At 47.7% G+C, this 26782-nt stretch overlaps 1 protein-coding gene across 3 annotated transcripts in view; it reads left to right on the forward strand.

The window, feature by feature from the left end:
* The first annotated feature begins 263 nt into the window (after window positions 1–263).
* FBXO17 (F-box protein 17) overlaps window positions 264–26782 on the forward strand; it is a 39018-nt gene continuing 12499 nt past the window's right edge. The window contains exon 1 of one of the 3 annotated variants that reach the window (XM_074386389.1): window positions 264–491. The gene's annotated coding sequence lies outside the window, so the exon portion shown is untranslated. The remainder of the gene's footprint in view (window positions 492–26782) is intronic. The other 2 variants (XM_039466803.2, XM_074386388.1) reach the window with 2 other exon arrangements.

Below are 26782 nucleotides of genomic sequence, written 5' to 3' on the forward strand. Positions count from 1 at the left end.
GGCGGCCGCGGGCAGGGGCCAGAACCAGGAGGGAACGGGACGTGGATGGGGGGAGGGGAGCTAGGACCAGTCCCCCCGCGGGTTGGGGGGCTTGGGGACCTGGAATTCGTCCGCTCAGAGGAGGCGGCTCTCCCAGGGCGGGCCCGGGATCTGGTGCCGCGGGCTGGCGCCCCTCCCCGTCCCTTCCCCCTCGGCGCCCGCAGCCCTGCCAGGTGCCCCGCCGGCCCGCCCTCGCTCGCTCCCCCCCGCCCCGCCTCGCCGCCGGAGGAGGGGCACCCGCCCGCGGGATCTCAGAGTCGCCGCCCCCGGCGCCGGGCTGCAGCCGCCACGCCCCAGGAGAGGACCGACCGCCCAGACGGCCGGTCCCGGGGCTCCCTGGGCCACGCCAATCCCGGGGAGCCCCCCGACTGCCTCCCAGAGCAAAGTGGGGAAGGGGAGCTTAGCCCGCCGCTGCCGCCTCCGAGCAGGCCGCCAGGTGAGCGCCGGGACAGGTAGGGAACCGAGGTCGGGAGCCAAGCGTCAGTCCCGTTCTCGCCTGCAGCCTGGGCGCCCCGGGAAGGATTCCCGCCCCAGGCCCTGCCCGGAGGGGCGGCTCCCTGGGAGTCCCGTAACCCGCAGCGTCCCTTCCCCGGGCCCTCCCGCGGCCTGAGGCTCTTATAAACCCAAAGTTATACAAATGCGCGTTAGAAAGCCCTAAATCTGGAAGGGCTTTGCTTTGAAAGTAGGTGTTCGAACGCCCAGGCCTCTCCACCCCTGCGCTCGTCCGCGGAGGCCACCATCCAAAACCCCTGCCAAACGCTGCAAACCTCCACGTGGGCGCCACAGCCCGGGGAAGGCTAGGCCGCTTTTTATCGTTGCTGGATTTTCTGTCTTCTGGCCTGCAGTCCCTTCGCAGAATCAGTGAATCAGAAGCCTCGGAGGGCGGTTTCTTGATTTAGCAACTTGGGCACATTCTGTGTTTCGCCGCAGCCGCAACTCTCGATTTAAATGTTAGGCTGCTGTGTTACTTTTGCAGTGTTAGCGATTTGTTCTAGAGCTCTGTTTATGGCCTCTTCAACTTTAGACAGCGTCTGTTTACTCCACAGTTTGAAAGACAAATAGTACGCGTCTAGTTGTAAACTAAATAATAACTTCTAAAATGTTCCAGTAACACACGACACTCAGACACGTAGAAGACGGCTTTGCATGGAAAACAACACGCCTTTCAACCTCTCCCTCACCGCCGCCCCCAACCCCTGTCGGCCAAATACATTTTTTTTGTAATTACATTACTGTTCAAAAACGGCAAAAAGTAACTCACGATCGCTGCTGCCTCGTTTTTAACTTTTTCCACTTTTGATTCCTTTGATTCCTTTGGTGTCTATTGCCAAATCTTTAAAGCAGATTTTTGAATTATTAATTTCATCGACTTTTAGACGAGTCATCCCTGGGTCCCTTGTTAAAACAGGAGACAATTTTCATCATCTCCGTGGTTCTCCTCCACTCTATAGAATCACCTCCCGTACAGTCAGGGCGTTACTTTTAACTTCTCTATTGGGTACTTTCTAACATTAAATACTTTTTAAAAACTTGTATTGATTGTTCCATGAAGTATACCTAGTATCTGTTGACTCTCTTTTTGTAAGGCTTGGCTAAGGGGCTTCTTTTTAGGCCAGGCGCAGTGGCTCACCCCTGTAATCCCAGCACTTTGGGAGGCTGAGGTGGGAGGATCACCTGAGGTCAGGAGTTGGAGACCAGCCTGGCCAACATGAAACCCCATCTCTACTAAAAGTACAAAAATTAGCCTGGCATGGTGGCAGGCACCTATAATCCCAACTACTCAGGAAGCTGAGGCAGGAGAATCGCTTGAAGCAGAGGTTACAGTGAGCCTAGAACGCGCCACTGCACTCCAGCCTAGGTGACAAGAGCAAGACTCCATCTCAAAATATATATATATATATATATATATATATATATATATATGTATATATATATATATATATATATATATATATCATATATGTTATATATATGTTGCCCAGGCTGGAGTGCAGGGTTGTGATCATGACTCACTACAGTTTTGACCTCCTGGGATCAAGAGATCCTCCCACCTCAGCCTCCTGAGTAACTGGGGCCCCAGGCACACACCCCCAAAACCCACTAATTTTTGTATTTTTTGTGGATATGGGGTTTTGCCATGTTGCTCAGGCTGGTCTCAAATACCTGGGCTCAAGCCATCCGCCTGTCTCCGCCATCAGAAGTCCTGGGATTACCGGTGTGAGCCACTGGCACCCAGACAAAAAGATATCTTTTTAAAGTAACATTTTTGTATTTGTGTAAATGTTCATTTCTCCAATTCCAGTCAAGTTCTATATATGGCTTACAAATCAAATAGAAAAGTTTGCATTAATTTTTTTCTGTGATAAGAGTAATACAATCGCCGGGCGTGGTGGCTCAAGCCTGTAATCCCAGCACTTTGGGAGGCCGAGGCGGGTGGATCACGAGGTCGAGAGATCGAGACCATCGTGGTCAACATGGTGAAACCCCGTCTCTACTAAAAATACAAAAAATTAGCTGGGCATGGTGGCACGTGCCTGTAATCCCAGCTACTCAGGAGGCTGAGGCAGGAGAATTGCCTGAACCCAGGAGGCGGAGGTTGCGGTGAGCCGAGATCGCGCCATTGCACTCCAGCCTGGGTAACAAGAGCGAAACTCCATCTCAAAAAAAAAAAAAAAAAAGTAATACAATCTCTTTGGGAAAAATGGAAAAGGCAGTGTTTCAGATTAAAAGAGATGAGTGAGACTTGACCACCCCCAGTGGTGTTTGAGCCTCGGTGGGGATCTTGTTAGGAGGAAATAGCCACAGAAGACCCGCTAGAGACAGGGAAATTGTTCACAGAGTGGGTATTGATGGCAGAATGGATTTCTCTTTATGGTGTTAAGAAGGATCACCTTGTAAACCCATAGGTTGCCCTTATTCTTAGGCGATTCATCAGGAAGTATTGAAGAGTAGTTCATCAACACTGCCTGGTGCAGTGATTTATGCCTGTAATCCCAGCACTTTGGGAGGCTGAGGCTGGATGACCTGAGGTCAGGAGTTTGAAACTAGCCTGGCCAACATGCTGAAACCCCATCTCTACAAAAATACAAAATTTAGCAGGATATGATGGCAGGTACCTATAATCCCAGCTACTCAGGAGGCTGAGGCAGGAGAATCACTTGAACCTGGGAGGTGGAGGTTGTAGTGAACTGAGATCACGCCATTGCACTCCAACCTGGGTGACAAGAGTGAAACTCCGTCCAAGAAAAAGAGAGAGAGAGAGCACAAATATGGCAAAACGTGGAGCATATAGTAATGTTCATTTGATTACTCTTTCAACTTGTCTATATAATGAAATTTCACCATAAAAATTGGGGGGAAATAAAGTAAGATCATTTTGAAACAAAGAGACAGAAGACATGTATACTGTAGCACAAACTATGGAGTCCTGTATACCAGAATTCCAATACCCGCAGGTTTTTTTTTTTAACCTTTGAGATGGGGTCTCACTCTGTCATCCAGGCTGCAGTGCAGTGGTATCATCACAGCTCACTGCAGGCTTGATCTCCAGGGTTCAAGCGATTCTCCTGCCTCAGCCTCCCGAGTAGCTGGGACTACAGGCACACACAACCACCACACCCAGCTAATTTTTGTATTTTTAGTAGAGATGGGGTTTCACCATGTTGGCCAGGCTGGTCTCGAACCCCTGACCTCAGGTGCCCAACCTGCCTTGGCCTCCCAAAGTGCTGGGATTCCAGGCGTGAGCCACTGCCCCCAGCCTAACTTTTATTTTGTTTTGTTTTGTTTCTATTATTCTTTTTCCTTGGTCCCACTTTACAAAACCCGCCATTCTCTTACTACCCAGTGGGGGTCTCAGTCTGTTTTGTGGGATGGAGGCTCTTCATTCAGGAATCTTGACTAAAAGCCCATTAGATCTGTAACAAAGTTCGTTGTAATTTTGTGTTTTGACATGGCTCTGTTGCTTCTTTGCTCGATGACTATGCACACGTTGCTTCCCTCCTCCAAGCCTCAGTTTCCCCATGTGCCTTCTTCGTGGAGTGGTTTGAAGCTTCTGTGAGTTCAAAGCACTTCCCACATGCCTGGAGCAAAATAAGCGCTCAGTTAACAGTAGCTGTTAGTATTTTGTGAAGGCGCTTCCTTAACTATCATAGCCTGTTCACCTACGACTAACACTGTTAACATAACTTGTGCACCTGGCTCCTTCCTTTTTCTGTTTCTTTTCCTTTCTTTTCTTTTTTTTTTTAATTGAGACAAGATCTCACTCCCACCCAGGCAGGAGTGCAGTGGCACAGTCTCAGCTCACTGCAGCCTCAGCTTCCTAGGCTCAAGTGATCCTCCCACCTCAGCCTCCCGAGTAGCTGGGACCGCAAGCGTACACCGCCCCGCCTGGCTGATTTTTTTAATATTGTTTGTATGTTACCCAGACTGGTCTCAAACTCTTGGGCTCAAGCCATCCTCCTGCCTTGGCTTCCCAAAGTGCTGGGATAACAGGCTTGAGCCACCATGCCCAGTCACCGCTCTTTTTCTAGGGATAGATTTGGAACTTGGTATTTTCTTTTTCATTTTGAAAATTCATCGAACGATCATGCCAGAGGTTCAGTTTTTGTCCTGCTGTGTTTTGCTTTGTTATTTCCTAAGCACGCCTGTCCTTAATCCCACATTCTTCTAGTCTCTGGTCGCAGCAGATGGAGGTGCCCACGTGAACTCCTCCATCCCATAGCTGGGCGTTCGGTGCTAATCATAGCAACTCCTCACAGTGGCAGCAAACGTTTGTCAAGGGCCAGGCCCTCATCTCATGAAATTTCCCCACAACCGTGGGGGACAGGGGTTATTAGAGGTCCATCACCTCTGATCCAAAATTCTTGGAACCAGATGCATTTGGGAATCTAGACTTTGAACTTTTTTTTTTTTTTTTTTTTTTTTTTTTTTGTATTTTTAGTAGAGACGGGGTTTCACCATGTTGACCAGGATGGTCTCGATCTCTCGACCTCGTGATCCACCCGCCTCGGCCTCCCAAAGTGCTGGGATTACAGGCTTGAGCCACCGCGCCCGGCCTTTTTTTTTTTTTTTTTTTTTGAGATGGAGTCTCCTCTGTCACCGAGGCTGGAGTGCGGTGGCCCCATCTCTGCTCACTCTGTCCTCCACCTCTCAGGTTCAAGCCATCCTCCTGCTTCAGCCTCCCAAATACCTGGGATTCTAGGCACGCACCACCATGCCCAGCTAATTTTTGTATTTTAAGAGAGATGAGGTTTCACCATGTTGACCAGGCTGGTCTTGAACTCCTGACCTCAAGTGATCCGCTCACCTCGGCCTCCCAAAGTGCTGGATTACAGGTGAGAGCCACCGGGCTCAGCCTACACTTTGAATATTAAGCAAGTCGTACAGAGCCCATTTGATATGTTACGTTAGACCCCTAGTAGGGCTGAGGAGCATTTGTGTTATCAAACACTAATATGCCTTCAGTGAAGTGCAGGGACAGCCAAAGACTACAGCAAACCTTATGACAGCTCAGCTCAAGTCAGCTCCTGCCACCAAGTGGGTCTGGGAAAAGCTTTTGGTTTTCTGAGCTTTGGAACATGCAGACTGTGGATGAGAGATGTAGGCCTGCACATTTCCCATCTTGCGGAGGGGCCATCCTCACACACACAGAGAGAAAGGGTCGGGCGCAGTGGCTCATGCCTATAATCCCAGCACTTTGGGAGGCTGAGGTGGGCAGATCATTTGAGGTCAGGAGTTCGAGACCAGCCTGGCCAACATGGTGAAACCCCATCTCTACTAAAAATACAAAACTTAGCTGGGCATGGTGGTGTGTGCCTGTGGTCCCAGTTGTAGAGGAGACTGAGGCAAGAGGATCGATTTAGTGCAGGAGATGGAGACTACAGGGAGCTATGATTGCACCAATGCACTCCAGCCTGGGCAACACAGGGAGACCCTGTCTCAAAAACAAAATGTTTTTCTTTCTTTTCTTTTTTTTTTTTTTTTTTGAGATGGCGTTTCGCTCTTGTTACCCAGGCTGGAGTGCAATGGCGCGATCTCGGCTCACCGCAACCTCCGCCTCCTGGGTTCAAGCAATTCTCCTGCCTCAGCCTCCTCAGTAGCTGGGATTACAGGGAAGCACCACCATGCCCAGCTAATGTTTTGTATTTTTAGTAGAGACGGGGTTTCACCATGTTGACCAGGATGGTCTCGATCTCTCGACCTCGTGATCCACCCGCCTCAGCCTCCCAAAGTGCTGGGATTACAGGCTTGAGCCACCGCGCCCGGCCTTCTTTCTTTTCATAATCATTCATGTTCCGGGTACTTGTGGCTTATTCCTTATATTGTATGTGTATCATTTGTAATATTTGTATTATTTATATTATTGTGCCATGTAGTAGTCCATCTTATTAATGTGCTACAGTGGACGGGCATCTGGGACATTTCCAGTCTGAAGCTGTCAGGAACAATACCACCATGAGTGTTCTTGCATGTTTCCTGGCTCTGGGATGGAGTTGCTGGGTCATGGGACAGGAAAACTTTCATTTTTACTTCAGTAAAAAATGTCCAATGGGCTGGGCACGGTGGCTTATGCCTATAATCTCAGTACTTTGAGAGGCCAAGGTGGGCAGATCATTTGAGGTCAGGAGTTCAAGACCAGCCTGGCCAACATGGTGAAACCCTGTCTCTATAAAAATACAAAAATTAGCTGGGCATGGTGGCACATGCCTATAATTCCAGCTACTTGGGGGACTGAGGCACAAGAATCAGTTGAACCTGAAAGGCGGAGGTTGCAGTGAGCTGAGATCACGCCACTGCACTTCGGCCTGGACAACAGAATGAGACTCAAAAAAAAAAAAAAAAAAAAAAAAAAAATGTCCAACAGTTTCCAAAGTGATTCCAAATGGATTCCACCAGGAATGTATGGGAGTTCTCTTTGATAGTATTTTTAGTGAATTGCATTGCGCTGTTTTGTTTGCTCTTTTCTTTTCTTTTCTTTTTTGAGACAGGTTCTCACTCTGTCACCTGGGCTGGAGTGCCGTGGCAGGATCTTGGCTCACTGTAACCTCAGCTTCTGGGCTCAAGAGATCCTTCCACCTCAGCCTCTCAAATAACTAGGACTCCACACACCTACCGCCATGCCTGCTAATTTTTTGTATAGAGATGGGGGCGGAGAGGGTCTCACTGTGTTGCCCAGGCTTGTCTTGAACTCGTGGGCTCAAGCGATCATCCGATCTCAGCCTCCCAAAGTGCCAGGATTACAGGCGTGAGCCATCGCACCCAGATGTACATTTGCCTTTACATTGTCAAGGTGGAAACATCTACAGTCTGTTCTGTTTCCATATTTAAGCCCTGTACGCTTTAACTGCAAAGTTTGCAGTGTTTTTTGAAAGCCGCTTTTTTGAGGTATAATTTACATACCAAAAAATTCAGCCCTTTGAAAGTGGACAACTTCGTAGTTTTTAGTGACTTTATTATAGAGTTGTGCAACCATCACCACCGTGACAAAAAGCGTCTTCATCACCCCCAAAATATCCCTTGTGCCTATTTGCAGTCACTCTGTTCCCAGCCTAGCCCCAGGCAACTACTGGTCTCCTTTCTGATCAAACAGATCTGTCTTTTCTGGTCATTTCATAGAAGTACTTCATATAATATGTGGCCTTTTGCGTCTGGCCTCTTTGATGTAGCATATTGCTTTGGGTTTTTTCATACTATCGCATGTTTATTCCTTTTTATTGCTGAACAATATTCTTTTTTGTGGAAGTTTCTATTGGCACATTTGATTTACCCATTCACCAGCTGATAGACATTTGGAGTGTTTCCAAATGTATAACGCTGCTGTGAACGCTCACGTGTGAGTGTTTGCATGGAGGAAGGAGGTATGTTTTCATTTCTCTTGGATAATCTTGTCATAGAATTGCTGGATCTCATGTAAGTTTGTTTAAAAAAATTTTTTTTTTTTTGAGACGGAGTTTCGCTCTTGTTACCCAGGCTGGAGTGCAATGGCGCAATCTCGGCTCACCGCAACCTCCGCCTCCTGGGTTCAGGCAATTCTCCTGCCTCAGCCTCCTGAGTAGCTGGGACTACAGGCACGCGCCACCATGCCCAGCTAATTTTTTTTTTTTTTTTTTTTTGTATTTTTAGTAGAGACGGGCTTTCACCATGTTGACCAGGATGGTCTCTATCTCTTGACCTCGTGATCCACCCGCCTCGGCCTCCCAAAGTGCTGGGATTACAGGCTTGAGCCACCGCGCCCGGCCAACTTTTTTTTTTTTTTTTTTGAGACGGAGTTTCACTCTGTTGCCCAGGCTGGAGTGCAATGGCATGATCTCGGCTTACTGCAACCTCCGCCCCCTGGGTTCAAGCTATTCTCCTGCCTCAGCCTCCCAAGTGCTTGGGGTTACAGGCATGCGCCACCACGCCCAGCCAATTTTATATTTTTAGTAGAGATGGGGTTTCTCCATGTTGGTCAGGCTGGTCTTGAACTCCTGACCTCAAGTGATCCACCCACCTTGGCCTCTCAAAGAACTGCTATTACAGGCATGAGCCACCACACCAAGCTTAACTTAAAAATTTTTTTTTTATTTTTTAGAGACAGGGTCTTATTCTGTCACCCAAGCTGGAGTGTGGTGGTGCATTCATAGTTCACTGTAGCCTGGAACTCCTGGACTCAGGTGATCCTTCTGCCTCGGCTTCCCAAAGTCCTCAGATTACAAGTGTGAGCCACTACATATTTTTGTTTCTTTGTTTTTGAGACAGAGTCTTGCTGTGTCACCCAGGCTGGAGTGCAGTGGTGCAATCTTGGCTCACTGCAACCTCCTCCTCCCAGGGTCAAGCGATTCTCCTGCCTCAGCTTCCCGAGTAGCTGAGATTACAGGCATCCAGCACCATGCCTGGCTCATTTTTGTGTTTTCAGTAGAAACAGGGTTTCACCATGTTGGCCAGGCTGGTCTCCAACTCCTGACCTCAGGCCTCCCAAAGCGCTGCGATTACAGACGCGAGCTGCCATGCCTGGCTTCAACTTTTTTTTTTTTTTTTTGAGACGGAGTTTCTCTCTTGTTACCCAGGCTGGAGTGCAATGGCGCAATCTCAGCTCACCGCAACCTCCACCTCCTGGGTTCAGGCAATTCTCCTGCCTCAGCCTCCTGAGTAGCTGGGATGACAGGCACGTGCCACTGTGCCCAGCTAATTTTTTGTATTTGTAGTAGAGACAGTTTCACCATGTTGACCAGGATGGTCTTGATCTCTTGACCTCGTGATCCACCCGCCTCGGCCTCCCAAAGTGCTGGGATTACAGGCTTGAGCCACCGCGCCCGGCTTGCCTGGCTTCAACTTTTAAAGAAACTGTCTAACGGTTTTCCAAGGTGGCTGTACATTTTATATCCCAACCAGTGAAGTCTGAGGGTTCCAGTTTCTTCATGTCCTTGACTACACCTGTCAGCATTGTCAGTTTGAATAATAGCCAGGGTAGTGGGTGTGAAGTGGTGTCTCTTTGTGAATTTAATTGGCATTTCCCAGGTGGACATGGTGGCTCACACCCATAATCCCAGCACTTTGAGAGGTCAAGGCAGGAGGATCCCTTGATTCCAGGAGTTCAAGACCAGCCTGGGCAATACAGGGAGACTCCATCTCTACAGAATATTTTAAAATTAGCTGCCTGTTGTAGTGGGTGCATCTGTAGTCCCAGCTACTGGGGAGGCTGAGGTGGGAGGATCACTTGAGCCCAGGGGGTTGAGGCTGCAGTGAGCCAAGATCATGCCACCACACTCCAGCTGGAGCAATAGAGCAAGACCCAATCTCAAAAAAAATGAGCATTTTCCTAATGACTAATGATGTGGAGCATCACTTCATGTGCTCATTACTCATCTGTGTATGTTCTTTGGTGAAATATCTGCTCAAATCTTTTGTCCTTTTTTTTTGAGATAAAGTTTTACTCTTATTGCCCAGGTTGGAATGCAATGGCGTGATTTCAGCTCACTCCAGCATCCGCCACCGAGGTTGAAGAGATTCTCTTGGCATCCATGTAGCTGGGATTACAGACTAATTTTTGTATCTTTAGTAGAGACGGGGTTTCACCATGTTGGCCAGGCTGGTCGCGAACTCTTGACCTCAGATGATCCACCTGTAACCAGGTTGCAGGATGGGACGGAGCTCAGCTCCCCCCTCCATTTAATGTGCCCGAGGCTCTTGGGCTCCCTTGCCGCAGGAATGGGAGAGAGGCCCTGGCCACGGTGAACCTACCGGTTAAGGAAATGTGGGACCCAAAGAGTTTTGCAGAGAGAGAAAGAGAGAGAAGTAGAGAGAGCTCCCATGCTGTTGTGGGAGGGAATCCCAGAGAGGAAAATCCACACAGGTAGAGAGGCAGAGACAGCTCCCACGCTGCCATGGGAGGGGATCTGGAGAAAAAGTCCACACAGGCAAGGGGCAGTGGGGTTTTAACTTTGAAGTTATACCTGCCCCATTCATGTTCTTTTCCTCTGGAGTGATTGATGTTTGACTCTGATCCCAGATTGGTTGCTTGGGACCACAACAGAGTCCCTCCCTCCAGGGCTTTTGGCGGGCTTTCTGAACAAAGGAAGCTCACCTGGAATTTTACCTAGCCCTCTAGCCTGAGAAAGTTAGACATAAGAACTCTAGGCTTCCGGATGGGGAGGTGGATGGATGCATGATGCTGGGGAGTTCTTGCCTTTGAAACCACGCCCCTTGTGGACCCGGGAAGAGAAGTTAACATAGTCCTTCACACCCACCTTGGCCTCCCAAAGTGCTGGGATTCTAGGCGTCAGCCACTGCTCCCAGCCTTTTGTCCACTTTTTAACTGGTTTATCTCATTGAATTTTAAGAGTTCTTTATATATTCTATATGCAAGTCCTTTATCATATCTATAATGTGCAAGTGTAAAAGTTTTCACTTATGATAATGTCTAATTTATCCATTTTTTCTTTTATGAATCATAGTTTTGGTGTTGGATCTAAAAAATCTCTGCTTAACGCAAGATCATGAGATTTTCTCCTGTTTTCTTCTCAAAGTTTTATCGTTTTAATTCTTAAATTTAGATGTATGATTAATTTCAAGTTGATTCTGGTATGAGGTAATGGTCTAAATCCATCTTTTTGCATATAGATTTCCACTTGTCCCAGCAGCATTTGTTGAAGAGCCCTTTTCCCATGAAAACCCATAGGTAAAGCCAATGTAAAGAGAATGCCCCTAGCCTCCAGGTCAAAAGGATTCCTTTTTAGTGAACTTCATCGAATGGCTGTAACATAGATACAGTTTTATGTTTTTCCTAGAGTTTCTCATAGCTTTAATTTTTTCCCTTTTGAAAGAAGCATTTTTCTTAGTAACTCATCCAATTCATTTCTTTGAATTTCTTTTTCTTCTTGTGGACATTCTTCCTTTTATAGTATCCTGTTCTTGTTCTGTTTAGAACATCTTTGCAAACCTAAATGTTCCCAGGACTAGCTGCATAATTTGCAGGGCCCATTGCAAAATGAAAAGGCAAGGCCACTTGTTCAGAAATGATTAAGAACGCTGAGGCCAGACTTAGTGGCTCAGGCCTGTAATCCCCGCACTTTGGGAGGCTGAGGCGGGAGAATCACTTCAGGCCAGGAGTTGCAGACCAACCTGGGCAACATAGTGAGACCCCGTCTCCACACACACACATTATTTATTTATTTATTTAAAAAGAATGCTGGCCAGGCATAGTGGCTCACACCTATCCCAGCACTTTGAGAAGCTAAGGCAGTTAGATCACCTGAGGTCAGGAGTGCAAGACCAGCCTGACCAACATGGTGAAACCCCATCTCAACTAAAAATACAAAAATTAGTCAGGCGTGATAGCACATGGCTATATTCCCAGCTACTTGGAAGGCTGAGGCAGGAGAATCACTTGAACCCAGGAGTAGAGGTTGCAGTGAGCTAAGATCACGCCACTGCACTCCAGCCTGGGTGACAGAGTAAGACTGCATCTCAAATGAATGAATGAATAAAGAAATAAGTAAATAAAAAGAATGTTGAGGCTGGGCGCAGTGGCCCACGCCTGTTAATTCTAGCACTTTGAGAGGCTGAGGCAAGCAGATTGCCTGAAGTCAGGAGTTCAAGACTAGCCTGGTCAACATAGTGAAACCTTGTCTCTCATAAAAATCCCAAAATTAGCCAGGTGTGGTGGCTCATGCTTGTAATCCCAGCTACTCGGGAGGCTGAGGTAGGAGAATCACTTGAACCCAGGAGGCAGAGGTTGCAGTGAGCCAAGATCGTGCCACTGCACTCCAGCCTGGGCAACAGCAACAGAGTGAGACTCCAACTCAAAAAAGAAAGTAGAAATAGCAGCTACATAGTCGGGCCCAGTGGTTCCTACCTGTAATCCCCTGTAATCCTAGCACTTTAGGACGCCAAGGTGGGAGGATCGCTTGAGCCCAGGAGCTGGAGACCAGCCTGGGCAATATAGTAAGATCCTGTCTCTATCTTAAAATTATATATATATATTTAAAACAGAAATAGCAGATACAAGGAGCAGCCACTCCTCCTAAGCCTAAGATAACCGAGAAAGATGAGAGGCCCAGGCTGAGACTGTGACCTTGCTGGTGTATTCTTGGCCATAGCTCAACGAAGGACACAGGCAACTCTTGGTGCGGCCCAATGGAATGCAAAGAAGTCCATTCAGTAGGATGCTGGGGAAAGCAGGGTACAGGGAAGTGTCTCGGCTGAGGTGGGTGCTGCTGACTGCCATGTTTCAGGAGCCATGTGCCAGAGAAACTTCCTGACATAAAGAAATCACACGCACGTGGGAGTCGGAGACTGGAGAAGCGTGCTCCCTGCAGGAGTAACTGCCCTGCAGGAGCCAAGTCTGGAAACGAAGCCAAACCCTTTCCTCCTGCAGTGTCTCTCCGGCGCCCTCTACTGAAAAAATTTCGCATCGTGTCAGTCAGCAAAGGAAAAAGATTTAAAGGGCCAAAATTTTTTTTTTTTTTTTTCCTTTTTTCAGACGGAGTTTCGCTCTTGTCCAGGTGGAGTGCAGGCGTGAGCCCCCGCGGCCGCCCCTGCCCCCCCCCTTTTTTCTCTTTAACATTGTCCCTGGGTGGGCTAGAACCAAACTCCACTTTCGCTTAAAACAATATGTCGTAGATTAATAACTGGCACGCTATATGATTCCATTTACATGAAATTACAGAAAAGAAAAATCGAGGCCGGGCCTGGTGGCTCACACCTGTAATCCAAGCACTTTGGAGGCCAAGGTGGGCGGATCACCTGAGGTCGGGAGTTCAAGACCAGCCTGACCAACAGGATGAAACCTTGTCTTTATTTAAAAAAAAGAAAGAAAGAAAAGAAAAATCAAATTTATAGTAACAGAAAGCAGCCGGGCGCAGTAGTTCATGGTTCATGCCTGTAATCCCAGCACGTTGGGAGGTCGAGGCAAGTGGATCACTTGACCTCAGGAGTTCGAGACCAGCCTGACCAACATGGTGAAACCCTGTCCCTTTTAAAAATGCAGAAATTAGCCGGGTGTGGTGGCGCACACCTGTAGAGAATTGCTTGAGCCTGGGAAGCGGAGGTTGCAGTGACCTGAGATCACGCCACTGCACTCCAGCCTGGGTGACAGAGCGATACTCCCTCTCAAAAAAACAAAGAAGAAGAAGAATTTAAAAAGAAAAATAAAAGTTCTGAAGAAGAAAGGAAGAAGAATTAAAATTTAAAAAGAAAAATAAAAATTCCAAAGATGTTAATAAAATTAATAAAAATGAATTAAGGCCGGGTGTGGTGGCTCAGGCCTGTAAACCCAGCACTTTGGGAGGCCAAGGTAGGAGGATTACTTAAGGTCAGGAGTTCAAGACCAGCCTGGCCAACATGTGAAACCCTATCTGTACTGAAAATACAAAAAATAGCTGGATGTGGTGGCACACAACTGTAAGCCCAGCTTCTTGGGAAGCTGAGGTGGGAGGATTGTTTGAACTCGGGAGGAAGAGATTGCAGTGAGCTGAGATCACGCTATTGCACTCCAGCCCGGGTGACAGAGTAAGACTCCATCTCACACACACACACACACACACACACACACACACACAAGAGATTTAAAATCAATTGAAATAAAATTGCTACATTTAAAACAGATACAATTAATGAAAAGTAATAAAATTAATAACGTAAAAACAATACTTTATAAAATGAAGACAGCTTATTGAGGCTGCTGTGGTAGTAGAACCCGTTCAATACAATGAACCTTGAAGATGAAAGTCTATTATTGGGGCCATGCACAGTACCTCACGCCCGTGATCCCAGCACTTTGGAAGGCCGAGGCGGGAGGATCACTTGAGGTCAGGAGTTGGAGACCAGACTGGCCAACATGGTGAAAACCCATCTCTACTAAAAATACAAAAAATCAGCCTGGTATGGTAGCGTTCACCTGTAATCCCAGTTCCTAGGAAGGCTGAGGCAGGAGAATCACTTGAACCCGGGAGGCGGAGGTTGCAGTAAGCTGTGATCATGCCACTGCACTGCAGCCTGGGCAACAGAGCAAGATTCTGTCTCAAAAAAAGCTGCATTATTTGGTTTATTTTCAAAAGTACACATTTTAGCTGGACAGACCACGTGAAAATAGAATGTCTAAGGAGCGCCAGCTGTTGGAGTCTCTCCACTTCAGCTGCTAGACTAGGATGGAAGAAGCCTCAGATGACCCAGCCCATCCACCATCTGACGGCAGAGGCATGAGTTCCCTAAGTGAGGACTGCATAGCAGATCCCAGTCCAGAGCCATAAAAAAAAAAAAAAAAAAAAAAATGGCTTATTATAAATATAGTCCAGCAAAAGTATACTCTGGATGAACCAAAAACAAACTGGTATCATGATTCACAGAGGTATTTTTTGTGCAGAATTTTCCAGGCAATATAAAAAGGTCTCTGGCCTCAAAAAAACTATACAATTTGAGAATCTGCTAAGGAGATACTTAAAAGCTAACTCTTAATCATTTTCACAGATGCTTATATTTTAAAATAGTCCCATCTTTTGTTTGATGGCTTTGAGGAAAGTTTTTGGACATCTTTTTGTTCCCTTCCATGGACTAGTAGCTCTGTGTTTCTTGCTTTAATCATTTTTAGCCAATGTTGGGGTTTTTGGTGTGTGTTCTGTTTTGTTGCTGGTGGTGGTGTTTTGTGTTTGTTTTTGGTTTTGGAGATAGAGTCTCACTCTGTCACCCAGGCTGGAGTGCAGTAGTGCAGTCATAGCTCGAACTCCTGGCCGCAAGTGATCCTCTCACCTCGGCCTCCTGAGTATCTGGGACTACAAGTGCACACCGCCAGTTCCAGCTAACTTTTTTTAAAAAATCTGACATAGAGTCTTACAATGGCGCAATCTCAGCTCACTGCAACCTCCACCTCCAAGGTTCAAGTGATTCTTCTGTCTCAGCCTCTCAAGTAGCTGGGATTACAGGCAGATGCCACCACACCCAACTAATTTTTGTATTTTTAGTAAAGAACAGGGTTTCACCCTGTTGGCCAGATGGTCTCGAACTTCTTTTTTTTTTTTTTTTGAGACAGAGTTTCGCTCCTTACCCAGGCTGGAGTGCAATGGCGCGATCTCGGCTCACCGCAACCTCCGCCTCCTGGGTTCAGGCGATTCTCCTGCCTCAGCCTCCTGAGTAGCTGGGATTACAGGCACACACCACCATGCCCAGCTAATTTTTTGTATTTTTAGTAGAGACGGGGTTTCACCATGTTGACCAGGATGGTCTCGATCTCTTGACCTCGTGATCCACCCGCCTCGGCCTCCCAAAGTGCTGGGATTACAGGCTTGAGCCACTGCGCCCGGCCCCTGGTCTCGAACTTCTGACCTCAGGTGATCCACCTGCCTTGGCCTCCCAAAGTGCTGGGATTACAGGCATGAGCCACCACACCTGGCCCAGCTAATTTTTTAATGTTTATTTTTTTGTCGAGATGAGGTCTTACTGTGTTGCCCAGGCTGGTCTCAAACTGCTGGGCTCAAGCGATCCTCCCACCTTGGACTCCTAAAGTGCTGGGATGCCAGGCGTGAACCACGGGACGCAGCCCATTTTTAGCAAGCCTTTTATAAAAAGTGTAAAACTTGCCTGGGCACAGTGGCTCTCACCTGTAATCCCAGCACTTTGGGAGGCTGAGGCAGGCGGATCACAAGATCAGGATTTGGAGACCAACTTGTCCAGTGTGGTGAAATCCCATCTCTACTAAAAATGCAAAAAAAATTAGCCGGGCATGGTGGCCTGTGCCTGTAATCCCAGCTACCCGGGAGGTCTGAGGCAGGGGAATTGTTTGAACCAGGGAGGTGGAGATTGCAGTGAGCCGAGATTGTGCCATTGCACTCCAGACTAGGCGACAGAGCAAGACACTGTCTAAAAAAAAAGAAAAAAAAAAAAGTGCACAAATTGCACAGCCTGTTGACTATGTACACATGAAGGCAAATGTAGCCCACCCTCAGATCAAGAAACAAATATAAAATGCTTTCTAAATAAGTATACCTCTGCTCAGTTTGATTTTCCTTTTGACTCGAGGTGTCACTGTTGCCAAGGCTGGAGTGCAGTGGTGCCGTTATAGCTCACTGCAGCCTCGAGTTCCTGGGATCAGGGAACCCTCCTGAGTAGCTAGGACGACAGGTGTGTGCCACTGTGCCTGGCTACAGTTTGAAATTTTAACACCATCTGAAATGATCTTGGTAGGTAATCTTTGTTGTCATTTAAAACACGTATCATCATGAAGTGAAATTACTGTGAAATGATCACAGTCTCAAGATGCAAATGATTCAGCTACAGATTTCTTTTTCTTTTTCCCTCTTTTTTTTTTTTTTTTTTTTTTTTGAGATGGAGTTTCACTCTTGTTGCCCAGGCTGGAGTGCAATGGTGCCATCTCAGCTCACTACAACCTCCGCCTTCCAGGTTCAAGCGATTCTCATACCTCAGCCTCCCGAGTAGCTAGGACTATAGGGACACACCACCAGGTCAGGCTAATTTTTGTATTTGTAGTGGAGATGAGGGTTTTATTGTGTTGGTCAGGCTGGTCTCAAACTCCTGACCTCAAACGATCCACCCACCTCGGCCTCCCAAATTGCTGGGATTACAGGCATGAGCGACTTCGTCCAGCCAAGAACTTGTCTTTAAAAAAAAAAAAAAGTGTTTTTTAAAACATGATCCTTCAGATGTCTTGGAGGATTGAAAAAAAAAAAAAGATGCTATTCCTGAATTACGTTGACTAAGCTCAAAGGAGATAAATATTTTGTTTTGCCCCAGTTCACACAGATAGGAAATGGGTAGAGCCAGAATTTAAATTCAGGCCTGTCTGCCTCTACATTTGAGGCACCTATTGTTTCTTATTGAAATGCTCTTGGTGGTCTGTTCCCATGCAATGCATTATTCCTTTCTTTTTCTTTTTTCTTTCTTTCTTTCAAGACGGAGTTTCGCTCTTGTTACCCAGGCTGGAGTGCAATGGCGTGATCTCGGCTCACCGCAACCTCCGCCTCCTGGGTTCAGGCAATTCTCCTGCCTCAGCCTCCTGAGTAGCTCGGATTACAGGCGTGTGCCACCATGCGCAGCTACTTTTTTGTATTTTTAGTAGAGACGGGGTTTCACCATGTTGACCAGGATGGTCTCGATCTCTTGACCTCGTGATCCACCCGCCTCGGCCTCCCAAAGTGCTGGGATTACAGGCTTGAGCCACCGCGCCCGGCCTTCTTTCTTTTTTTTAATTGAGATGGAGTTTCACTCTTGTTGCCCAGGCTGGAGTGCAATAGTGTGATCTCAGCTCACTGCAACTTCCACCTCCCAAGTTCAAGCGATTCTCCTGCCTCAGCCTCCCGAGTAGCTGGGATTACAGGCATGCGCCACCATGCCTGGCTAATTTTGCATTTTTAGTAGAAACATGGTTTCTCCATGTTGATCAGGCTGGTCTTGAGCTCCCGACCTCAGGTGATCAGCCTGCCTTGGCATCCCAAAGTGCTGGGATTACAGGCCTGAGCCACTGTGCCAGGCTTTGTTTTTGTTTGTTTGTTTATTTGTTTGTTGTTGTTGTTTAGATGGAGTCTCACTCTACTGCTCAGGCTGGAGTACAGTGACACGATCTCAGCTCACTGTAACCTCCACTTTCTGGTTCAAGCAATCCTGCTTCAGCCTCCCAAGTAGATGGGATTACAGGCACCTGCTACCATGCTCAACAAATTTTTTTTTTTTTTTTTTTTTTTTTTTTGAGACGGAGTTTCGCTCTTGTTACCCAGGCTGGAGTGCAATGGCACGATCTCGGCTCACCGCAACCTCCGCCTCCTGGGCTCAGGCAATTCTCCTGCCTCAGCCTCCTAAGTAGCTGGGATTACAGGCATGCACCACCACGCCCAGCTAGTTTTTTTTTTTGTATTTTTAGTAGAGACGGGGTTTCACCATGTTGACCAGGATGGTCTCGATCTCTTGACCTCGTGGTCCACCCGCCTTGGCCTCCCAAAGTGCTGGGATTACAGGCTTGAGCCACCGCGCCCGGCTAGGCTGGTCTTGAATTCCTGAGCTCAAGTGATCCACCTGCCTCAGCCTCCCAAAGTGCTGGGATTACAGGCGTGAACCACCGTGCCCAGCCCATTATTACTTTCAGCTAGTGCTACTTAACAGACCCCTGAAGACATGGTGACTTAAAAAACAATAATTATTATTTTATTATGTGTTCCGGCTCTGGGGACTGCCTGGGTTCAGCAAAGCGGTCCTCACTTAGGAGCTCTTATGCCATTGCTGTCAGATGGTGGCTGGGGCTCGGTCATCTGAGGCTTCCTCACTGTCTAGCACCTGGGATGGGGAAACTCACACAGCTGGGAGCTGGAACATCTGGCTCCTCCCAGGCATTTCTGTCTTCACACAGCCTCTCCAGCATCGTGACTTCAAAGGCAGCCAGACGGGCAGCGGTTCAGGCAGCGGTGTGCTGGAGCAGGCTTGCGTGGTTCAAGCTGATTGTGCACATCTCTTTCCCATCCATTTCAGCTCCACAGTTCAGGGACCTCAGATCAGTAGCTTGCCATAAGCTACAGTGCGCTGCTTTCTTAAACCACAGAAAGAGGCTGGGCACAATGGCTCACGCCCTAATCCCAATAGGGGATTGGAAGGCCAAGGCCAGTGGATCACCTGAGCTCAGGAGTTCGAGACCAGCCTGGCCAACATGGCAAAACTTCATCTCTCCTAAAAATACAAAATTTAGCATGGTGAAACTATGTATGTACTAAAAGTACAAAACTCAAGATGGGCGTGATGGCACATGCATGTAATTCCAGCTACTTGGGAGGCTGAAGCACAAGCATCTTTTGAACCTAGGAGGTGGAGGTTGCAGTAAGCCGAGATTGTACCACTGCACTTCAGCCTGGATGGCGGAGGAGGATTCTGTCTAAAAAATAAAATAAATAAAAAATAAAATAAAAAAAGCCAGCCTGGTGGCTCACTCTGTAATCCCAGCACTTTGTAGGGGCTAGGTGGGTAGATTACCTGAGGTCAGGAGTTTAAGACCAGTCTGGTGAACATGGCAAAACTCCATCTCTAAAATTTTGTAAAAATAAAAAGTTTAGCCGGGCATAGTGGGGGGCACCTGTAATCCCAGCTACGCGGGAGACTGAGGCAGGAGAATCACTTGATCCCTAGAGGCGGTGGTTGCAGAGAACCGAGATCAGGCCATTGCACTCCAGCCTGGGCAACAGAGCGGGACTCTGTCTAAAAAAAAAAAAAAAAAAAGTCCACAGAAAGCAACATACGCTATAAAGCCAAGCTCTTTTTCCTGCCCTAGAGAGCTGGTTGTTAACATTTGGCAGCACACCACAGGACTGACTGTGCTCCAAAAGCACATATTAGAAAGACAGTCAGAGGCCAGGCGCGGTGGCTCAAGCCTGTAATCCCAGCACTTTGGGAGGCCGAGGTGGGTGGATCACGAGGTCAAGAGATCGAGACCATCCTGGTCAACATGGTGAAACCCTGTCTCTACTAAAAATGCAAAACATTAGCTGGGCATGGTGGTGCGTGCCTGTAATCCCAGCTACCTGGGAGGCTGAGGCAGGAGAATTGCCTGAACCCGGGAGGCGGAGGTTGCGGTGAGCCGAGATCGCGCCATTGCACTCCAGCCTGGGTAACAAGAGCGAAACTCCGTCTCAAAAAAAAAAAGAAAGTCAGGAAAAGGCTACATACTCTGTGATCCAGACTCAAATCGCTTAGCAGGTGGGGCACATGGCTCTCACCTGTAATCCCAGCACGTTGGGAGGCCGAGGCAACAGGATTACTTGAGACCAGCCTGGGCAACATAGGGAGACCCCCCCAACCCCAGTCTCTAGAAAAGAATTACAGAACTTAGCTGGGCATGGTGGCATGTGTCTGCTGTCCCAGCCACTCAGGAGGCTGAGTTGGGAGGATCACTTGAGCGCAGGAGTTTGAGGCTGCAGTGAGCCATAATCACATCACTGCCCTCCAACCAGGCAACAGAGAGAGAGGGAATGAAATCCCTTATCAATGTCACTTCTGCAGTGCTCTGAAAGTTGAGGGAGTCACAAAGGCCTGCCCAGTGCCCAGGGAGGAATGTGGACCCCACAGCTTCGTGAGCAGTAGTGAGCTGAAAGAGCATGTCAGATAGGAAATGTTGCCGGGCGCAGTGGCTCAAGCCTGTAATCCCAGCACTTTGGGAGGCCGAGGCGGGTGGATCACGAGGTCAAGAGATCGAGACCATCCTGGTCAACATGGTGAAACCCCGTCTCTACTAAAAATACAAAAAATTAGCTGGGCATGGTGGTGCGTGCCTGTAATCCCAGCTGCTCAGGAGGCTGAGGCAGGAGAATTGCCTGAACCCAGGAGGCGGAGGTTGCGGTGAGCCGAGATCGCGCCATTGCACTCCAGCCTGGGTAACAAGAGCGAAACTCCGTCTCAAAAAAAAAAAAAGGAAATGTTATCATAGCCACTTTTGGAAAATATGGTCTACTATAGCATCCTGGGTGTCGTGGACCGTCCGGGACGGGTAGGCACGTCTGCCCGGGGGTCTCTCGACCTGCAAGAGGGTCCCAATACCTGGAAGAGGGAGTGCGCCTGAGAAAATAATAAAGACAGAGAGAGAGAAAGCGAGGCGTCTGGAGGGCTGATAGGCTGTGCCTAAACAGCAAATTTTATTTTTCAAATGCCAGGAATAAATACAATTTCTTGGCTTTGATCTACGTCATAGTAAGAGGAATGTAAATGTATGCCTCACATGGCCTATACAATAGAGAAGTCAGATATGTGATCAATGGTTGTAAAAAGTAACAAAATTTTCTACAATCACAAAGCTTGTTTATATCAAAACATTATTCAGGAGACTTGTTTATATCAAAACATTATTCAGGAATCTCTGAGTCAGGAATCCAAGCCATCCCTTACGGTGGCATTTTTCCTTGCAAATATCAACAGTTAAACCATTATCTAGGGTACAAGGCAGTTAGGTAAGTAAAGGTTAAAACTTATTCTTAAAGTCATAAAAAGGTCATAGCAGGAACCGGTTGCTGGTAGGGGGTTACTTGGTCTAGCAGCAACGCATAGTTTTAGGCCCAAACGATATTGTGGTTGATATTAGAAACTGATCATTCATCTTTCAGTTCCTATGTTTCCGGATAGCTCGACTGCCTCCAGTAGGAAACTGTGTTTGGGATCAAACTCACCGTATAGTGAGACTCACGCCTTTTAGGGGTCTCACACGGGAGTGTTCCCCACACCTGGGTCCCTCCCGAGTAGCTGAGTACCAGTAGCATTTCCCGGTCACTTTGACTGCCAGTAACATTCCTCCAAACACACACACTCCCAAAAACCCTGGAAGCAGGTAGTATCAGCCAGAAGCCCTTCTCAGGTTTATTCTCCAAAATAAACCTGTCTTTGACTGTTGAGCCGCTTTTCGTGTTTCTCTTCTCCTTCCTTTTTTTTTTTTCTTTTTGAGACAGAGCTTTACTCTTGTTGCCCAGGCTGGAGTGCAGTGGCATGATCTCGGCTCACCACAACCTCTGCCTCCCAGGTTCAAGCACCAGGCCTCAGTGAACTATTAATACAACTCATAATCACCTGGAGAAAAATACAGCGTGGTCTTTGTAAAGTCTGCCTCCATAACTTCATTCTTTCTGCAGTAGAAATTGATGTCAGGGGCTGGGCATAGTGGCTCACAGCTGTGAAAATTAACACTTTTGATATATATTTTTTATTTTTTTCTTTTTTCTATCTTCCCTAGGCTGCTCAGAAGAAAATTAATATTTAAAAAAATTAATGGCCGGGTGTGGTGGCTCATGCCTGTAATCCCAGCACTTTGGGAGGCCAAGACGGGCGGACCACAAGGTCGGGAGTTCAAGATCAGCCTGACCAACATGGTGAAACCCCGTCTCTACTAAAAATACAAAAAATTAGCCGGGCATGGTGGCACATGCCTGTAATCCCAGCTACTCAGGAGGCTGAGGCAGGAGAATCACTTGAAGCTGGGAGGTGGAGGTTGCATTGAGCCAAGATCGTGACATTACACTCCAGCCTGGGCAACAGAGTGAGACTCCTTCTCAAAAAAAAGAAAAATTAACATTAAGCACTAAATTATGCTAGTTGCCATTATTATGACACATCATTTTTTAAAAGTGACAGCAACTATTTTATTATTATTATTATTTGAAGCAGAATCTCACTCTGTCGCCCAGGCAGGAGTGCAGTGGCATGATCTTGGCTCACTGAAACCTCTGTCTCCCGGGTTCAAGCGATTCTCCTGCCTCAGCCTCCAGAGTAGCTGGGATTACATGTGCCTGTCACCACACCTGGCTAATTTTTGTATTTTTAGTAGAGACAGGGTTTTACCATGTTGGCCAGGCTGGTCTTGAACTCCTGACCTCCAGTGATCCACCTGCCTCAGCCTTCCAATGTGCTGGGATTATAGGCAAGAGCCACCATGCCCGGCTGACAGCTGTGACATTTTCATTTCGTGGCATTTATTGGCCCTTATTAAGTCACTGTGCTGAGCATTTAAGCTGGATCAGCTGTGAATCCCATCATCTTGTTTAATGGGCAAAACTCTCCTTTGAGGGTGCCCTTGGTTAAGAGGCTTTAATGATCTAATGCTTGTTATCTGCATGTACCCAGGAAGTGCTCAATTGATATCAGCTATTGTCCTTTTTAAACAAATTAAGGTTTTAGTTAAAAAAAAAAAAAGAAAAAAAGAAATAAGCCTGTGTCAGGCAAGTAGTCCATGAATATAGCAAAAAGTCCTGACATTATCTTTTTTTTTTTTGAGATGGAGTCCAGGCTGGGGTGCAGAGGTGCGATCTCAGGTCACTGCAACCTCCACCTCCCAGGTTCAAGTGATTCTCCTGCCTCAACCTCCCGAGTAGCAGAGGTTACAGGCGCCCACCACCATGCCTGGCTAATTTTCATATTTTTTTGTAGCGATGGGGTTTCACCATGTTGCCCAGGCTCGTCTTGAACTCCTGACCTCAACTGATCCGCCTGCCTAAGCCTCCCAAAGTGTTGGTATTACAGCTATGAGCCACTGCTCCCAGGCTAATATAAAATACTATTACTTAGGAGCCTGTAGGGGCTTTTCCTAAGTGCTTTAAAATACTCATTTCATTCTCACAATGGCCCTATGAAAGAGGCACCATTAACAGCCCCATTTTGCCGGGCACGGTGGCTCAAGCCTGTAATCCCAGCACTTTGGGAGGCTGAGGTGGGTGGATCACGAGGTCGAGAGATCGAGACCAACCTGGTCAACATGGTGAAACCCCGTCTCTACTAAAAATACAAAAAATTAGCTGGGCATGGTGGCGCATGCCTGTAATCCCAGCTACTCAGGAGGCTGAGGCAGGAGAATTGCCTGAACCCAGGAGGTGGAGGTTGCGGTGAGCCGGGATCGTGCCATTGCACTCCAGCCTGGGTAACAAGAGCGAAACTCCATCTCAAAAAAAAAAAAAAAGCTTCATTTTCAGAAAGGGAAACTGAGGCATAGAGAGATTAAGTGACTAGCCATTGGTCATATAATTTATAGCAAGAAGTGGAGGTGGAGTCAGGCACAGTGGCTCACACCTATAATCCCAGCACTTTGAGAGGCCAAGGCAGCAGGATCCTTTGAGCTCAAGAGTTCAAGACTAGCCTGGGCAACCTGGTGAAACCCCATCTCTAGTAAAAATACAAAAGTTAGCCAGGCATGGTGGCACGCATCTGTAATCCCAGCTACTTGGGAGGCAGAGGCAGGAGAATCACTTGAACCTGGGAGGTGGAGGTTGCAATGAGCCAAGACTGAGCCATTGCACTTGAGCCTGGACGACAGAGTAAGACTGCATCTCAAAAAAATAAATAAATAAAAAATACCACGTTCTCTGCACACACCCTTGCCCCCTTTGGCTTCCTCCTGCATGAGACCCCGGTTAAATCCAGCCTTCCTCTCCTGTGCTTACACCCACACAGCCCAAGGGAGCTAAGGAACAACACAGTGCCCTGGTCAGGCTAACGTCAAGTCTGTGAACTTGACCCTCAGGCAGACCCCAATGCTGCCTGGCAGCCATATGACATTTCTCTGATCCCCTCCTTCCTCCTCTCTTCTAGACATTTAATTCACACCTTTCCACTTCTCCCTAATCCTTTCCAACACCTCCTCCTCCCCTTTCACTCTCTTGGCTTCTTATTTTGCAGAGAAAATGCAAGAGATGAGAAGCGAACTTCCACAGCCGCCCCCACCTCCACCACCTACCTGCACTCGTGTCCACACCCGTTTTCCCACTGTAACTGTCCCATCACCTGCTCCCACCTTTCCACCCACTTCCAGCCCTGGTCCCTGGCTCTCACCTCTCCCTGCTGCTCATTTAGTTCCCCCAAAGCACTGGATGTCCTGTCTCCCCACACAGTGTCCTGTCTCCCGTCTCAAAACAAACCCTCTCTTTTTTGTTTTTTATTTTGAGACAGGGTCTCACTCTGCCACCCAGGCTGGAGTACAGTGGCGTGGTCTCAGCCTTCCAGGTTAAAGCAATTCTCCTGCCTCAACCTTCCCAAGTAGCTGGGATTACAGGTGTGTACCACCATGCCCATCTAATTTTTGTATTTTTTGGTAGAGACGGGGTTTCACCGTGGTGGCCAGGCTGGTCATGAACTCCTGACCTCAAGTGATCCACCCGCCTCGGCCTCCCAACATGCTAGGATTTCAGTCGTGAGCCACTGCACACAGCCCAAACCTTCTCTTGACCTCACATCCCCTTCTAGCTACAGCCCCACTTTTTTTTGCCACTCTTTTTATTTTATTTAGAGACAGGGTCTCGCTTTGTTGCCCAGGCTAGAGTGCAGTGGCACAATCAGCTCACTGCAGCCTCCACCTCCTGGGCTCAAGTGATTGTCCCACTTTAACCTCTGGAGTATCTGGGACTACAGGTGTGCACCACCACACCTGGCTAATTATTTTATTTTTTGTACAGATGGAGTCTCGTTATGTTTCCCAGGCTGATCTCAAATTCCTGGCCTCAAGCATTTCTCCCACCTTCCCCTCTCGAAGCGCTGGGATTACAGGCATGAGCCAGCATGCCAGGTCAAGAATGTTTTTAATGATTAAGCATGGAATTGAAGCTGGCTAAGGAAGAAATGAGGGCATGGGAGGTGAGGGGCAGTACAAAATGAAATGGACAAGGGATGGGCGATCATAGCACACTGGAAGGATCATTGGAGCCAGGCACTGGAGGGAATGAGGTGGAAAGAGGAAGTGATGGATAGAGAGTGAATACGTGAAACTGAGGTTCTGAAGAGGCTGATGTTACTGGGACAAGGTCTGGGCCTGACCCTGAGCAGGAGGGGTTGGGGAAAGGATAAAGTCACTAGAGGGAGGTCAGGGAACAGAGAGGTTGGGGCTGCAGAAGAACAATCTATCTGGTTATGGAAATCACTGAGAATGATGCTAAGAGCAGCATGAGTGGCCACCAGCCCAGAGCTAAAATTAGGGAGAAGAGAGGAGTCATGATCTGGGTCAGCAGATGACGCATGAGGCAGAGTAGCGTTGAGATTCAGCACTGGGGGTTTGGGGGAGTATGGAGCGAGACGGTCAGGAAGCAGCTCCCAGGAGCACCGAGACCTCTCACTTGGGAGTTCCACAGGAGAGCTGGGTTCCAGTTACAGCAAGAAGGTTGTAGCAATATTCAGAGAAGTAACTGAGGCAAGAAGAGATTTTGCTAAAAATAAGTCATGGGTTCCAAAGGCCGCAAGAGTTGGAACAGATTGGGGGATGGGGTGGAAATGGTTTCTTCTGCAGTGCTTTTCCCTGTGGGTCTGTAACCCAGCCTAGGTTTGGCCACTCACCACTCAAAAGCCAAACTAAGGCCAGGTGTGGTGGCTTGTACTTGAAATCCCAGCACTTTGGGAGGCCGAGACAAGCGGATCACTTGAGGTCAGTAGTTCGAGACCAGCCTGGCCAACAAGGTGAAACACCATCTCTACTACAAAAATGACTGGCTGGGTGTGGTGGCACACACCTGTAATTCCAGCTACCTGGGAGGCTGAGGCAGGAGAATCACTTGAACCCAGGAGACAGAGGTCACAGTGAGCCAAGATTGTACCACTGCACTCCAGCCTGGGCAACAGAGCAAGACTCAGTTTCAAAAAAGAAAAAAAAAAAACAGAAAAGAAAGCCAAGCTCAAGAGAGATGAGTTAGTGGGAGGAAAAGCAAGTTTATTCAGAGAGCCAGCAAACAGAGAACATAGTGGACTATCATCCTAAAGTACCATCTTAAATCAGATGAAATTTTTATTTTTTTATAGTAAGGGCAGAGGGAAGAAAAGGGCATTGTGA

The sequence above is a fragment of the Saimiri boliviensis genome, chromosome 14 (genome assembly GCF_048565385.1).
Source record: "Saimiri boliviensis isolate mSaiBol1 chromosome 14, mSaiBol1.pri, whole genome shotgun sequence".
In the NCBI taxonomy this organism is placed as follows: Eukaryota; Metazoa; Chordata; class Mammalia; order Primates; family Cebidae; genus Saimiri; species Saimiri boliviensis.